General features: G+C 45.6%; 1 protein-coding gene across 4 annotated transcripts in view; it reads left to right on the plus strand.

Moving 5' to 3' along the window:
- Nucleotides 1-107: 107 nt before the first annotated feature.
- FOXN3 (forkhead box N3) overlaps nucleotides 108-15,361 on the plus strand; it is a 209,612-nt gene continuing 194,358 nt past the window's right edge. For all 4 annotated transcript variants that reach the window (XM_053979349.1, XM_053979350.1, XM_053979351.1 and 1 more), the window contains exon 1: nucleotides 108-193. The gene's annotated coding sequence lies outside the window, so the exon portion shown is untranslated. The remainder of the gene's footprint in view (nucleotides 194-15,361) is intronic.

Here is a 15,361-nt window from a genome sequence, read left to right on the forward strand (position 1 = left end):
CGGGGCGGGGCGGGCGGGCGGCGCTAGGGCCCGGCGGGGCGCGGCGCCGCCGCCGGGGGCGGGGTGGGGGCGGCAGCGGCGGCGCGGGCTGCGGCTGCCTCCGGCTGCCTCCCGCCGCGGGGCGCGGAGCGGGGCGGCCGCGGGGAGCGCCCACCACCCCGCGGCGGCGCGGGAGCCCAGGACGCGGACAGAGGTAACGGCGGGGGCGTTTCGCGGTGTCATCGGGAGCGGGTGCCCGCCCGCCCGCCCGGGCTCGCCACTATCGCCGCGCCCCGTCCCTCCCGGGCCGGGGAGCCGCGGCCAAACTTTTGGGGCCTCTGGGCCGGCGGCTGCCGCGGGCGGGCAGCGGCGCCGCCCCGGGGCGTTTGTGGGGGCTGCCCCGCGCGGCTGCCGCCGTCCCGCCGCCGAGTAGCCCTGCCGGCGAAGGGCGGTGGGGAAGGGGAGAGAAAGGAAGGGAAGGGCGCCCTGGGGCGAGCCGGAGCCGCGTGCGGGGCGGGTGCCGGGTCGCATCCCGGGCGGGCTGTGCCCCCGACAGCGCGGCCCCTGGGCTCCGGCCCCGGCTCGGCGGGCTCTGCTGGGGCAGCGGCGCAGCCGGCGGCGGGCAGCCCCCCCACCGCTCCCTTTTGTTCCTGCGTGCCGCCGGCGCTTGGATTCTCGCCCGGGAAGAAGCAGCTCGGTACTTCCCGGGCTCCGTCTGTGCCTGCACACCCGCCTGAAGGGCATCCTCCTCCGGTAGTGTTGGCCTGTCAGAGACGCCGGGAAAGGGATTTTCCCCTTCTCACAACAGCTCCCATTTGCTTATCGGTCGTCAGTGCCGGCTCTTCACTTAACTGGACTTACCGTGTGTTAATTCCTTCGCAATGTATGCGGCTGTCCCTGCGCCCTGGAGAAGGATTTCCTTATTGACTTGCCGACTGTGATGCGGCCAGGTTATTATTTACATCATCAAAAATATACCTGTGTAAATCTGCTCGCACGGTTACAGTGCGGCTGCTCTTAGAGCCCAGTTTGCCGAAACTTTAATTGCAGCAGGCGATGTTGTACCGTGAATCCATTTCCGTCAGGGCGGACCGATACTCCGGTGGGATAACGGCCTCGCCGAGGCAATCGCGTGTCACGCAGGGACAGATCCTGCTGTTTCATGGGATGAATCAGAAACAAAAATCAGCCAACAATGAAAATGAGTTTGTGTGGTTTTTAAAACAATGGTAACGTCTGTTAAGGGTACAGTAAATCCGGAGCAACCCCCCAGTTTTCTCTGGCACAGCCCATGAATCAGCCGGTAAACAGCATAAACTGTGATCACTTTGCAGCCGAAAATATAAGGCCTTGCAGCCCTGGCTGCCGGAGCGTTACGTGTCATTAAAGTAGCTCTCTTGGAGGAGAGGGACTGTCCCAGGAGCTACAAAATCTATAAACACTTTTCTGATTGGTTTAAAAATTTAGACACAGGAAGCGGATGGTATCTAATAACAGACAAGTGGAGACACTGTTGTCATGGAAACTGAGAAGACTCCCCCCGCCCCCCCCCCTTGTATTTAAAAAAAAAAAAAAAATAGGCAGAAGAAAAAAGTCTGCATATCATCAGAAATGCCTGCAGACCGCCTTGGCTGCTGTTGCCTTTCCCACAGCATCTGTTGAAACCTGAGAACATGCCTGTCAAATCAAGGTCATTTTACAATAAAACCCTGCGCTGCTGCCTCCCTCTCTCCTCCCTGGACGTTGTCCCACACTTTCCATCCAAGGAGGAGTTGAGGAGATGCAGCCACCTGTCCCATGCCCACTGGTGTCCTGCCCCAGCCTGGCCTGCTGCAGAGGAACCTGAGAAAAGGCTCAAAGCAGTAGGATCATGGGGCTTAAAAGGCAAAAATAACAAGGGTTGACTTTTTTATAATTGGACGATGAGGCCATGTTTCTTTCCATGGGCATCTATGGACCTGGGAGATAAAGTTGGGATTGATTTCACTCTGTTCCTTTGTATTATGAAGTTATATTAAAATGTAATGATTTGGACTTGCATATTAAGTCCATTTCACAGATCTGTATCACCTATTAAAAAAAAAGGTGGTGAATGACTCTGGGAAGCCCTTTGCAATGCTTTTAAGAAAAAAAGAAAACACAATTCTGTTATAGCATGCTATGAGGAGAAAAGCAGAGATATGAGAATAAAATATACTTCATTGCTGCTGAATGCAGCATGAGAAAATCAGACTATTATTGTCGTAAATTGAAGTTTTACTTTGCTGGACTATTGAAAGTTTATTGTGTGTGAAAGGAGAGGCTATTTTGAAGCAGGAGAGCTATTTCACAGCAAACTCGTAAGAAAGGTGTTAATGTTTTTGCTTATTTTCTTGGGCAGCACCCGTTGATTTCAGATGTTTGTGATAGAGAGGTGTCTTTGAGTATTCAGTGCATTTTCTCCAAAACATTTCCTTTTGTTCTTCTCTTTAGTCTTCATTTTGTAGTGACCAAGCTGAGAAATAGCACTTTAGTGCTTCACCCACTGTATAAATCATAATTTTGAAACCTTAAATGATTGGTTTGCTTGCCTATTGCACTTTTTGTTTTATTATTTCTTAAGAGAACCAGAGACTGGTGATCAGGTCTTGCAGATCAGGAGGTAAATCTTGCAGGGGACTGAGGTGAAGATGATCAGCAACTTCTTTTCCCGCACCTTTGGATCTTGCTGTCCAAAAAAACCCAAGGTCTGACTTTAAAACTTGGTTGCAGGCAGAGCAGGCTGAAGGGATGGTAGAGCCAGAGGGAGCAATGCTTGCTTTTGATTGAGGAGTCCCTGTTGGTAGCTGGGCTGGCACCAGCGTGCAAGAGGTGGGACCCCCCTCCCTGTGGTGGGCAGAGGCTTAGGGAGTCAGGCAGTTGTTTAATCCAGCTCACTTCTGACGAGACAAATGCTGCTTTTAATTTCTGTGGAGTTCAGATGGAGAAAGTTTGGCTTGGTAGCAAAAGCGTGCTTTTGCTTCTAGAGGGGAATTTCCTGTTGTTGGGAGCACCCTTATCGGCAGGAAGGTTCACGGGCAGGAAACGTGTCGGTTACTTGTTTTTACACATTGAAGGAAATGAGCTGGATTGGGTATCTTCTAAGTTGACCCTTCATCACCCTCCATGTCTGTGCTACTTTATTTATCTCTAAATGATTTTAGTTTGTGAAAGTTTTATGATGTCAGGCATTCCCAAGGGAAATGCAAGAAGTTGAATGCTTGTGTTGTTCTGTCATTTTTTTTGCTGTTATATAAAACCACCCCACTAGCCTCTCTGGGCTATGTTTTCAGATGTGTCCAATTTGCAATTTTTACCTTTTGAGCCTCATTGCTGATACTCAGCTAGGCTTTTCTTTTTCTTCCCCCATTAAAATGAAAGATCAAAAAATGCACCAGTTATTTTACTAATAGGAGCAGTTCTTACAGTTCTGAACTGCCTTTCATCATGGATCATAAATCACTTTACAGAAATTAATGTTCTAATAGCCACAGAAGTTGTGGGAGCATAGGAAGCTGAAACTTAGCATTTCACATGGACTGCACAAAGTTACAAGGCAAATTAGGAGCAGAGCTGAGAGTCAAATTAATTGCCCCTTAATTAGCAATTGCTAATGGATTAAAACTTTGAAAATATGTTCTCATTTCCCAAGTGTACTCATGCTAATGCACCAGTGTGGTGTGTATGTGTTTGGGATGTGGGGCTGGGGATGAGGATATAAGCAGCGGTTCCAGAAAATGCCAGTTGTTTTCTGGTGTCTGCCCAGCATGGCTGGGATGCCACGTTGGAGGCTTGTAAAATTAGACATGGCTTTGGATGAAGGTCCAGAGCAAAGGTGAGGGTTACGGTTTAGGTCTGTGTGTTCTCATAAGCAGGGAGGCTCAGGGAAATAAACATTTCTCTGATGTCAGCTCACAACAGGGTTTTTATGGTGTTAAGCTTTGCAGAGGATTTTGAGGGGGAGTCATGGAAAAGTTATATAAACTTGTGAGAAGCTGCCTGGCATGCTGAATAGATTCAAGTGGTGGGTTTTTGTTGTAGGAGATGTCTGGGTGTTAGGAGCTGTTCCTGGCAGGAGAAGCTGCCAGAGCTGTCTGGAAGCCTCAGCTGGACTGGAATGGGACTTTCGTGGTTGGTGCTGGAATTTGCCAGTTCATGACTTCAGATGTAGCACAATGCAGTGTGACTTTGGCCACAATTTTGACATATTTGTGATGAAACTGCATTTGCCTTGTTGCCTTCTGTCATGACCAAACCAAAGTAAAATTGTAACAAAATAATAATAATAATAAAAAAAGAACTCCAACAGAGCAGTGTTTCAGTTAAGTATAAAATTACAGCTGTGTATTTTCAGAAGTGATCAGCTGATTCTGGGAAACCAGCCTGAAGCTCTGCAAGGCAGGGCAGTTTTTGGGAAGTGATTCTGTCCTAGAGTTTTGGAAATTCTGTTCCATTTAAAATGCCTCAAGTTGAGCTGCCAAGCATGACAGCAACTCAAGCCCTCCCTAAACTCACTATAAGACTTTAGGTGCCTTTGTCATCATTGGAACTTAAAACTGTTCTGAACTGAAGCTGGTTGTCTAGCCAAGAGTCTGTACCTTGGGTGTCAGCGTAGCCCACGAAGGAGTGAGGCTCCCTGTGTCCTGTTTGTTCCCCTTGAGGATGGGTGCAGAGCAGTGGGATGGCCCTGCTCTGGAGGTGGCTAGTGAGGGGGGCCTGGGGAATGGGCTGAAACTCACCATGGCTGGACATACAACTTTCAGGTGGGTTGTGTAGGACCACCTTCATATTAGCCCAGGCACTGGTGGCCGCTTGCTGGCTGGGGATCAGTTTCTCCCCACCACTCTTAGGGAGGTACATAGGGGACACACTATGCTCTTACAAAACTCTCCATAAGGTGCATCTATTCCGTAATGTCTGTGAAAATTGGACAGGCTAAGTCTACTGGAGGCAAAGCTTCTACTTATTATGTCGGACAGTATTTTGTTGCTCTTTTATTTCTCTTGTCTGTAGTCTAAGAGTCTCTGCTGGACATGGTTTTCTCTGTGTCCACACCGACTGCAGGACAGACAGATGGCAAGGCTGTGACCTCTGATCAAGCTTGCTAGGCGCCACTGAATGGAAAGATCTGCCTAGATGTTTGATGCTGGGATTTTTTTTTCAACATTAGCAGGAATTTATATCAATGTTAGCTGATACAATGAAATTCCAACACTGAATGTTTTACATTTTACTGAAAATAGATTAAAGCCAAATAAAGACAGGTATTCCAGGAGTGGGATGCATTTGGCCTATACCAGTTTCTTCCTTTGCCCGCCTCCCATGTTCTGAGTTGTGGCGGGACTCTGCACTGAACTGTTTGCTCAGGCAAAGTGTCAGATTCCCTAGTGGAATCCTAATGGCAAACTGCTTACCTGCAACCAGCTTGCTGATAGAGCCTGCTCACCATGTCTGGGCATATTTACTTTTGTTGCGAGGGGAACACTCCAGATGTCCTAACAGACAGGAATTTATGTACAAGGCAATCCAAGCTAGACTCTAGAAAGCATTTTACAGAATGGCAGCTTCGTTGGAAATTGCTTCTAAATACTATGTGGCAAAGCCCTTGTTCTTTTTAGTGTAGTTCTCTGCCAGGCCTTTGCCTGCCCCACTGAAAGCACTCGTGTCTCCTGTGGCCCTGCCTCCAGTCCCAGGCTCGCCAAGGTTGCCCTCTCCACCTCCTGGCACCTCTGCAGGACCCCACTACAGAGCTGCTTTGTGGTTTAGCTCTTGGGCTTCATAGTGAGGCTGAACTTTTCCCTGGACAAAACTTCTGGCATAGCACACAGCTGTGAACATGAACTCCCCAGCCCAACCCATCCGTAGAGAGCCCTGCTCACTGTTACTTCCCTCAGTGCGATCTTCCTGTGGACAATTTAATTGCTGGCTGGGCTTGCTGTGGACAGGAGCAGAGGCATTAGAGGGGTTATGAGAGGTTATTAGAAATGGGAGGAAGCTGTAGGTCTGACCCATCTAGATTTAACTGATTTATGTCTCATTTTATCCCCAACTCCGACTTGGGTTTGTAAAACTGGAGTTTACAGTAGATCATTTGTAGAAGCTACTCAATTAATATGTTAATTTTACCACCAGATTTTGTAAAGCTTTTATGTTGGAGGTGGTGAAGGGATCCAAATGTTTTGATCCTATTTCTATCATTATCTTTACTGTGTTTTTCTTACTCTGTGCTTTGCAGAGAGGAGTGAAATTTTAATAATTCACTAATATATTTTCACTTCATGAACATTTTATCATTTTGGCATGGTGCGTGTGGTGAAGTCCTTAGTACTCTCATTAAAGACCTGATCTTGCCTCCACGTTCTTGCAGCCCTCCAGGTGTGGAAAGCCCTAAATGCAGATGTAATTCTACCTTTTTGGAAAGTGCTTTTCTTTTTTTTTTTTTTTTTAATAGATACTAATCTGAAAAAAAAAAACATGTAAGGTGTTTTTTGGTGTTTTTTTCTTTTTTTGATTTTTAAAAAATAAACTGGAAACATTTATACAAAGGTAGCTACAGTGGCTTACAGATCCACTAAGTGCCAAGTCTCCAGTCATTACAAAACTTCACCACGTGATCTAGAGAGTGTGAAGATGCAGCGTGTTATTGTGGTATCCATTGCATCATTTTATACTGTGGTGTGTTTGGCTTAAGCAGAGATTTATATTGGTATTAAAATGGTTAAGAAACTTTCAGGTCACCTGGGATAGCACAGTGCTTGGTGTTAGAGAGCACAAATAACATGTAACACTTCATGTAATCTTGGTGATTCAGTACATGCATTTGCAGATGTTCCCACCTTGTTTTAAACTTGTGCTTTTTAATTGTGTCTGAATTTAATATTAGTATTCAGCTTTCATGGTGGCTCTCCTTCCTTTTTTCAATGATTTTTTTAAATTCTTTTTTTCCTCTATTTTATCATAACATAAATCTGTGAATTAGTGAATGATTTGTTAGTGTTAATTAAATATTATTAGCATACCAGATTATTTCAGGTATATTGAGAAGGCTTAAGAAGCCAAGCACTGGCTTAGGAGTGGGCAGTGAGTAGATACACAAGGCTGGAGAGTGGAAGGGAATGTTCTGGGTTGGGAGCAGTGGAGAGCTAAGGGACATGTAAGAATTTCAGGAGAAGTCATGTTTTGAAAAGTGTGGCTGTTGAGAGTCCAGAGGGCAAGAGATCACAGTAATAAATACGGGAGATGTTTAGGGAACCAGCTGAAGGTTTTTACTTGTCAAATAGAATATATTTGCTTTTAGAGGCACCAGGACCAAAGCTCATCTCTTGTAAATTGGTATAATGCCATTTGAGTTAGTGGAATTGCACTGATGGTGTGTCAGGTGATATTACAAGAAGAGTGAGGCTGTGAAGAATGGTGAAACTGGAAGAGGTTATAGGCCTGGGCAACAGGGAGGGTGGAAGTTTGTTTAGAAGGGATAGAGAGGCTGGGCAAGCAAAGGAAGTTCACAAGGTCCATTACAGCTATATTGGGTTTGATGATGAGATGTCAGCAAGGCAGGCTGAGAGATGGGCTTGGCTGGAGAGGAGAGTCAGTGACAGAAAGTACATTTCACATTGGCACAGTAGGAACTGGTGTCAGAGTGAATAAGATCATGCCCAGGTTGTGGAGGGTATACAGAACGGACCAAGACTAAGGCCGCAGCAGGAGATGGGGGAGAGGATGTGGAGGTACAGAACAATCACCAGACAAGGATGAAGACGGCCAGAAGACAACATCTCACAAAGCCAAAACTGGACAAATGTCTCTCTGTCTGAAAAGAGGAATAGCAGAACCATAAAATATTACTTAGGGTTAAGAATAGAAGGGGAATGACACTGACTTTTTTGAAGACATGAGCCATCAATAATCTGTACTAGTTAGTAAACTTTGAAAAGCTGAACCATAAATAAACTACATCTTCCCTGGTATGTCTAATTTTTTCCCTCCTCACTTCTGTTACTGCAAAGTAGTCTCATGTAATGGTGCAGCAGACCTTAATGTCCTGGGGGTGGTCACAGCAGCGTCACTAATGGGCGCTGCGCTGTGGTGCTGCCGCAGCTGCGCTGTGCCGAGCTCTGCGCCAAGCTCTTCTGGGGTGACGTGGCCCTGTCAGCCCCAGCTTACCCTGGGGACCCCAGCTGGGCACTGTGCCTGCTGCCCCTGGGATCCCGGGGCAGGCTGCCATCATGTTGCTCAGGAAATTCAAAGAGGTGCTGGGAAGTCACAGTGTCCTGATTAAACACACCGGCATTGTAGCTGCCCTTGCTGCACCCCAGATATTAGACCCCAGGTCAGGGAGTGGTGCAGTGCTGAACCACATGTGGGTATAGGGAAGCAGGGGAGGCAGCAGATGGGTTCCTGCTGATCTGCTGTGTCTGGCAAGAGCAGGGCTGGGTTGTGATGAGGAGGGTCTGAAAGAAACATTGCAGCTCCAGTTTGTGTTGTGGCTGAACAGGAGATCTCACTCAGGATGTAGTAGCTTTGTGCAAGGAGGAAGAAAACACAGACTGGAAGAAATGAGGTAAAATGTGGGGAAAATGAGATTAAAATATAGGAAAAATGTAGAAATTAGGCATATGTGTTAGTGTGGTCACCCTTGTTCACGAGCCCATCTCATTACTGGAGCAACTGTAAGCCATTCACAGTCCTGGGGCCCAGTGCAACAACTGCAACCAGCCTGACTGGAAATGAGACTCACTTAATTGTACCAAAACAAGAAAAAAATACCATGAATAATCCAGTGTGAATTGTGAAAAGTTAAGTGTGTTTTAAAAATCCTTTGTTTTTGCTAAGCCTGGGTACCATTTCTGACAGGTGAGGAAATCCCCATTTCCTGTTGGTGACTCTGATGATCTCCCACACCAGAAGAGCACCTCAGAAGCAGCCAGCCCACGTTGAAAAGTCAGTGTCTTTATAAACAGAAAGCATTTTGGCTTTCCAAATGGAATGATTTGTTTCCTAATTGTATGGAAAGCTGCCATTGCAGCAGTTTGAGAAAATAGGCTGAGCATCTTGAAGCCGAAATGGTTGAGAGGTGACTCCTGGGGAAAGCAAGGAAAGATGTGTAGGGCTTGGAGGCACAGTCACAGATGTGGAGCCTTGCACCGTGGCTCACTTGTGGGTTCTCTCCAGAAAGCAGTAGTTCCTCTGTTGCAGTGCTGAGGCTGGGAATCCCAGGGCCTGCTCCCGTTGCAGCGCAGTTGCCAGGAGGTGGAGGACTGGTGTGTGCTCCTGCAGCAGCCTTGCTCTGGTTCCTAGAGGGCTGACAAGGAGGTCATGTGCCCTCAGCTGTCACCCAGGCTGATTAGAGACTGTGGCTGTAGGATCAGGTTGTCTGGTGGCTTGTGCCTGTTCCATTGAAGGAATGGAGCGGATGAGAGGGCCAGGAACACGTATGTAGCCCCTGAGTCCCTTTTTAAGGGTATAATTTTACAATGTTAGTGGCAAAGGCTTTTTTTTACCCGAAAAGCGGTGTTATCTTTCCTCAAAGAGCTGCACAAAACAGCCTTTGCTATGCTGATGTTGAGAATAGTTTAGTCTTGCCCACTTGCCCTTTCTCCCTTTGAGGGTTATGTCCCAAGCTGGTGGACTCTACCCACTCCGCATATGGTCTGCACTTGGTTTATTTGATCCAGGCTTCCTCTCTTTTAGCCTTTTTTGCTCTCTGCTCAAATGAGGATGCCCAGTCATGGTGTGATGTGGACAGTTCAGGAAATGCTTTGAAATCTGGTGCAGAATTTTTGGTAGTAATTTTTATTCTGAGTTTGTGTTCAATCTTGCTTGCTGCTGTTAGCTACTGCTAGTTCTGTGGGGATACAAGCTGGGACCACAGAGCAGCTGGGATTCCAGGCACCCTGCTCCCTCAAAGACATAGTATGGAAAAACAATTTTCTTTCTGACCCCAAAAACTTACAGTCAATATAAGGTATTTGGAGCAAAAAATCTCTCCAGTATAGAAGTTTCTATACCAATATAATTATTTGTCCTGCTTTCATATTTCACATAATTTATTTAAGCTCCTGTCACCCAATAATAACTTAGGGACATTGGGGAAATTTGGAAGGTATGCACCGTACTATTGGCATTTCTCAAGCAGCTGCTACTGGCCTGCTTATATTCAGTGGATTTCCTACTGTCAAAAACACTTTTAGCACATGAATGAATGGGCAGGGAACCACCTAAACATTGATTAATGTTGACAGAAACTTCCCTCCCACCTTTCACTCATTCAAAACAATGATGATGAAGGCAGCAGAATTCAGCTCTTGGGCTATTGGAAAGAGATGGGTTTATTTCAAAAATAGAGCTCTCCTTTGATAGGGTCTCTTGAGTGCTAGTGCTGAGAATCATAGAACATTCTGAGTCAGAAATGACCCACAAGGATCTCTGGAGTCCAGCTCCTGACACTGCACAGAATTAGCCCCAAGAGTCACACCATGTGCCTGAGTGTGTTGTCCAAACACTTCTTGTACTCTGTCAGGCTTGGGGTCGTGACCCACTTCCCTGGGGAGCCTGTTCCAGTTCTCAACCACCTCTCAGTGAAGAACCTTTTTTTAATCCAACCTAAACTTCCCCTGATACAACTTTGGACCATTCCCTCAGTCCTGTCACTGTCGTCACAGAGCAGAGATCAGTGCCAGCCCCTTCTCTTGCCTGCACAAGGAAGTTGTAACTGCAGTGGGGTCTCCCCTTCTCCCCTTAGTCTCCTCTTCTCCAGGCTGAACAGACCAAGTGACCTCAACTACTCCTCGTATGGCTTCCCCTCAAGTCCCTTCACCATTTTGTGGCCCTCCTTTGAATGCTCTCTTAACAGCTTGATGGCTCTTTTATATTGTCACACAGGACTCAAGGTGAGACTGCCCCAGTGCAGAGCAGAGGGGGACAATCCCCTCCCTTGCCTGGCTGGCGGTGCTGTGTCTGGTGTCCCCCAGGACACTCTTGGCCCTTCTTGCTCCAGGACACTGCAAACTCATGCTCAACTTGCCATTGACCAGGACCCCCAGGTCCCTTTTCAGAGCACTGCTCTCTAGCCTCTGATTCCCCAGTCTGTCCATATGTCCAGGGTTGCCCCATCCCAGGTGCAGAATCTGACATGGATTGATTGTTTCCAAGTGCAAGGGGTAAGAGGTTCAGCCTAGGTGGGACATCTGTAGGCAAGGAAGTGCCTTGTCTTCTACAAGTTTTGAAGTAAGCAGCATGGCACTTTGGAGAAGCATCCGTTCTGGTGCCAGGTTGGGCATGAACACTGGCAAAAATTGAAGCTTGTCCCTTTTCATGCCAAAATCTACTGTGATAGTCCTAGCTGATTTCAGTGAAGATTTTGCCTCAGCAAATAGCATGGCATTTGATCATGTAAATAGTTTATATTTCAACTCCACCTTTGTGTATTCAGGGGGAGCTCCCTAGGGATTCAGTGGCAGTGGTTTTATGGATGCAGAATTTGATGCTCCATTGCTGTTGCTGCTATAGTGATGGTGATAATGGTTATCACTAACTTGTATCCCAGTGGTAGGTAAAGTGTTAGAATTTGGCTGTTCCTCAGAAATTTTTGCTCTGTTAAGTGCATCTTCCATTGATACCAAAGGTGATTTATGTGACTGTTCCCATTCTGTGAGTGATGCACATATGGCTCTTTGGAGCCAGTGGATGAGAAGATCTTGTAATACACAGGTGTGCTGCAACACAGATCTTTGTTGTTGTGACTGTGATGTCTTTATTTTGTAATGAACAACATGCAAACCATTACTTTTTTGCACAAAATTCAGCATTTTTCCGGCTGATGAAGGGAGCAGCAGGGGGCCAGACTCGGGCTCCTGGGAGCATTGTATTCGTCTTTGTTGACTTGCAGTCTCTTAAGCCCATGGACTGATCTCAGAGTCTTGTGACACTACAGGAGCAAGCGAAGATGGGCTGTCAACACATTTGTCTTGGGGTGGGGAACTCTGATGTGTAATGACTGAACCCAGGTAGCAGCCTTTCCCCAAGTTACTGTCATTGAATTTCTGTCTTGGCTACCATGCTGTACAGAGCTGCAAGAACACAGCTGTCTTTATATTTGGTTGGCTAAACTTTTTAAGGAGGAAACAGACAGACAGATGTGGACAGCAGGACCACTGAAGACTTTTTTTAAGTTAGTAAAGCTAACTCCCCTAAAATGCCTAAGTATCAGTCTAAAGAACTGCTTTGTCTATGAGCTTCAGAAGATGGAAACCTGGTTAAGCTATAGAAATGCATATAAGGAGTTTATTACAATATGTTAATTACCACTGCATTTAGTTATCCATTATTAATAAAGTGATTTACTTCAAGATAATGAAATGTGCATTTTCATGTATCTTTGTCAGTCAGAAGCACAAGAAGATATTCCTGTTCTACTTTTATCTTGTGGTATAAAATAATGCAATTCCATTGAAGTCAGAGGTGGATAACTGGGGAGAAAGCAGCTTTCTTTTTTGCTAGAGAGCTTTAATACAATATTGTTTTATTTCTGCACATTTAAGTTAATAACACAGCAAGTGTATTTTGAAGTTAAGTCTTTCTAGGATCTCTATATGTTAAATATCTGCGAACAAACTTTATAGTTGCTCCATAGGCTCTCACGATATATCATTTTGAGCCGCCTTCTATCTATTACATTTTATCTGCCTGCAAAATCCATTTCTAATTCTGGCCATATCTCCTTTGCGATCACTTGCCAGAAATCTATTCCCAGGATTCTCCTTATTTTAGTGAAATATCTCTGCTTCAGCACCTTTCCCAAGGTGGCTGATCTAATCAGGGCACTATCAGTTATCATTTCTCATTTCCTTTGCTAGCTCTGTCAAATGCAGTGCACAGCCTAACAGAGTGACATTCAAATACTCTCAGTAACCAAGGCTATTTCCTTTTCTTCTCCCCTGCAAAACTTGGTTTGTATTAGGCTTCTTAAGCATATGCCCTTTGCTCTCTGCATGTGACTTATAAAATACACTCTGGGAAGAGTTAATGTTAAGCAGATGAAATAGCTGCCTCTTTATTCATCACAGTTAAGTTCCATTGATGGTGACCATCTGGATTTAAAATCCCATATCCCACAACTTGGTCTTTTCAGGTATAGAAGAGCAGTGCTTCATTCCTGCTAACTGTGTAAGAGAGGCCTGTTTTGCCATCAGAGAAATGAAATTTTTTACCTCCTTGTTGCAGAAATTTGTTACCTTCCTGTTGATGCCAGCCTCTGTTCTTATCTTTTTCCATATACATGTTTCTCTTTTAAATAAGAGTGTGAGTGTATGCAAAGGTCAGCATACAGCAAACAGGGTGCTTGTGTTTCTCAAATGGTCACCTGTGTAGTCAGATCCTCTGCTAAGGTTAAATATGGTTTCTATAGACACAGGTCCAGCAGTAGCATCCAGTTTTGGCCTCTAATTTTTTTTTACCTTGGGTGACAAACCTCTTAGTGTTATCTTAGATTGCTGTTCCCAGACTAACACTTGTTTTAATTAGTGTGTGGCTGACTATTCCATCCGCTCTGGAAGATGGAGTTATCCCTGTGTGTCCTCACAGCCCTTCCTTCTTTGCACCATCTAATGTTGCTGTCACAAGCCCTGCTTTGCTGCCAACTCATTTGTCCAGTGATTTTTGTGAGGGCCAAAGCCGAAATCCTGCTTTTCAGGAGGAGGAAAACAGGGAGCAGGTATTCACCAGACTGGCTGGGAGTGGGAAGGGAACTCTCCATGCACGTGTCCTGTCTGCAAAACACCATGCAGTGCAGCACTTACATGATGCTGGGAGCTTACCATGAGCTCAGCTCTTGATTTCTTTTGAAACTCATGGAACCAGTTTTTTTGGGTCTTTTTTTCCCCCACTGTATGAATGAAACAAACCTGTCTTGAAGTCTGCATCAGACCAACACATGTATTTCCCCTGCAGCCTGTTGCAGGCTACAGAATTAAATTTATTAGTTTCAGATAAGGAGAGGAAAAATTAGGAAAATGGATTTTAAGCTGACAAAAAGAAACAGTGTGATTTGTTATTTATTGCCCAAGATAAAACACCAACCAGGTGCTTTGTGTTCCAGCTCTTTGGCACATCTTTTCGTGAGCCTTATCCCAGATTATTGAGCTTCTGGAGTAGGGTATTTGCAGTCCCTCCAGGCTGTCCCTTGGACACTGTCCCTCTGGTTGGCTGTGAAGCTGCAGACTGGGGAGCATCTGCCCTAGCAGGGGATGGCAGAGCGAGGATCTGGGTGTCCTTGAATGGTAATTTCCAGTGTGACTAAATAACGAGGATGGAGTCTTAACAGCTTAAAAAACTGCTCATAGCGGCATTTTTTCTAGCTATTTCTTCACTGTAGGAAGGTAGAGAAATCTGCTTTTAAATAATAATTAAATGCTGACAATACTAAATTTCTACGCAGCGTGAGTTGGCAGCAGATGCAAACCAAAACATTAGGTCATTAAAGAGAAAAGAAAAACCTGATTAAATACCTCTGAATGTTTTTCTGATTAGACAGTCTTAAACAGAACATGTGGCTGTAAGAGAAGGGTGTACTTGACAGCAGCAATTGCTTTTGAGGGGAAAGGTAAAATACTCAAGTTTTAATGTGTATATATATGTATTTCAAAGGATTTCTTGCTGATCTTAGCTATGAGCCACCACAAAATCTCCCTGCCAGTAAATAGTGAAATGGCATCAATGTTATGTTCCTGGAAAGAACAGTTAACAGTGACTAATGTGCTCAGGGTTTTGTTTTGGTCTCTTTTTCCTCTTCTCTGGCTAGACAGAGTTGATTTCGCACTTGAGAGTCCAACAGCCATGGTGGACCTTGCTGTAGCAATGGTAGTATTGAAGCACTGTGAGGCTGCAGTGTGCATCCTGCAGACACAGGGAGCCCCAAGGAGCTTGCTGCCATCGGGGGTGGCATGTGAAATCAGGTGAGGATTCAGAGGGGAGAAAGAATGATATTGGGTACAGAAACCCCCCTTCATGACCACCTCGTGGCCAAAGATCCACTGCTCTTAGACGTGAGCTGAAGGCTTTTTTGTCAAAAAACCACTTTAATTTAAAGCACTGTTAGCTGAGGAGACTGCAAAGTAAAACTTGTCAAAAGGTGCATTTATAGGCTGCCACTTTTTACCTCCTGTTTCTTCCTTTGATGCTCTCTATCATATATTTGCTCCTGTGTAATCTGTAGTGATGTTTTAGGGGCTGATACCTACAGCACACATCTGGTGCTCCTTTCAGGTCCTCTTTAAGGAATGTTGATGGAGATAGCAAGGAGGGGAGTCATCAGAGTTGCTGGGAAGCTTTGGTCACTGTAGCAGAGTTGTGGCTGCTGGCTCTGTGG

This window comes from Vidua macroura, chromosome 6, assembly GCF_024509145.1.
Source record: "Vidua macroura isolate BioBank_ID:100142 chromosome 6, ASM2450914v1, whole genome shotgun sequence".
Taxonomy (NCBI): domain Eukaryota; kingdom Metazoa; phylum Chordata; class Aves; order Passeriformes; family Viduidae; genus Vidua; species Vidua macroura.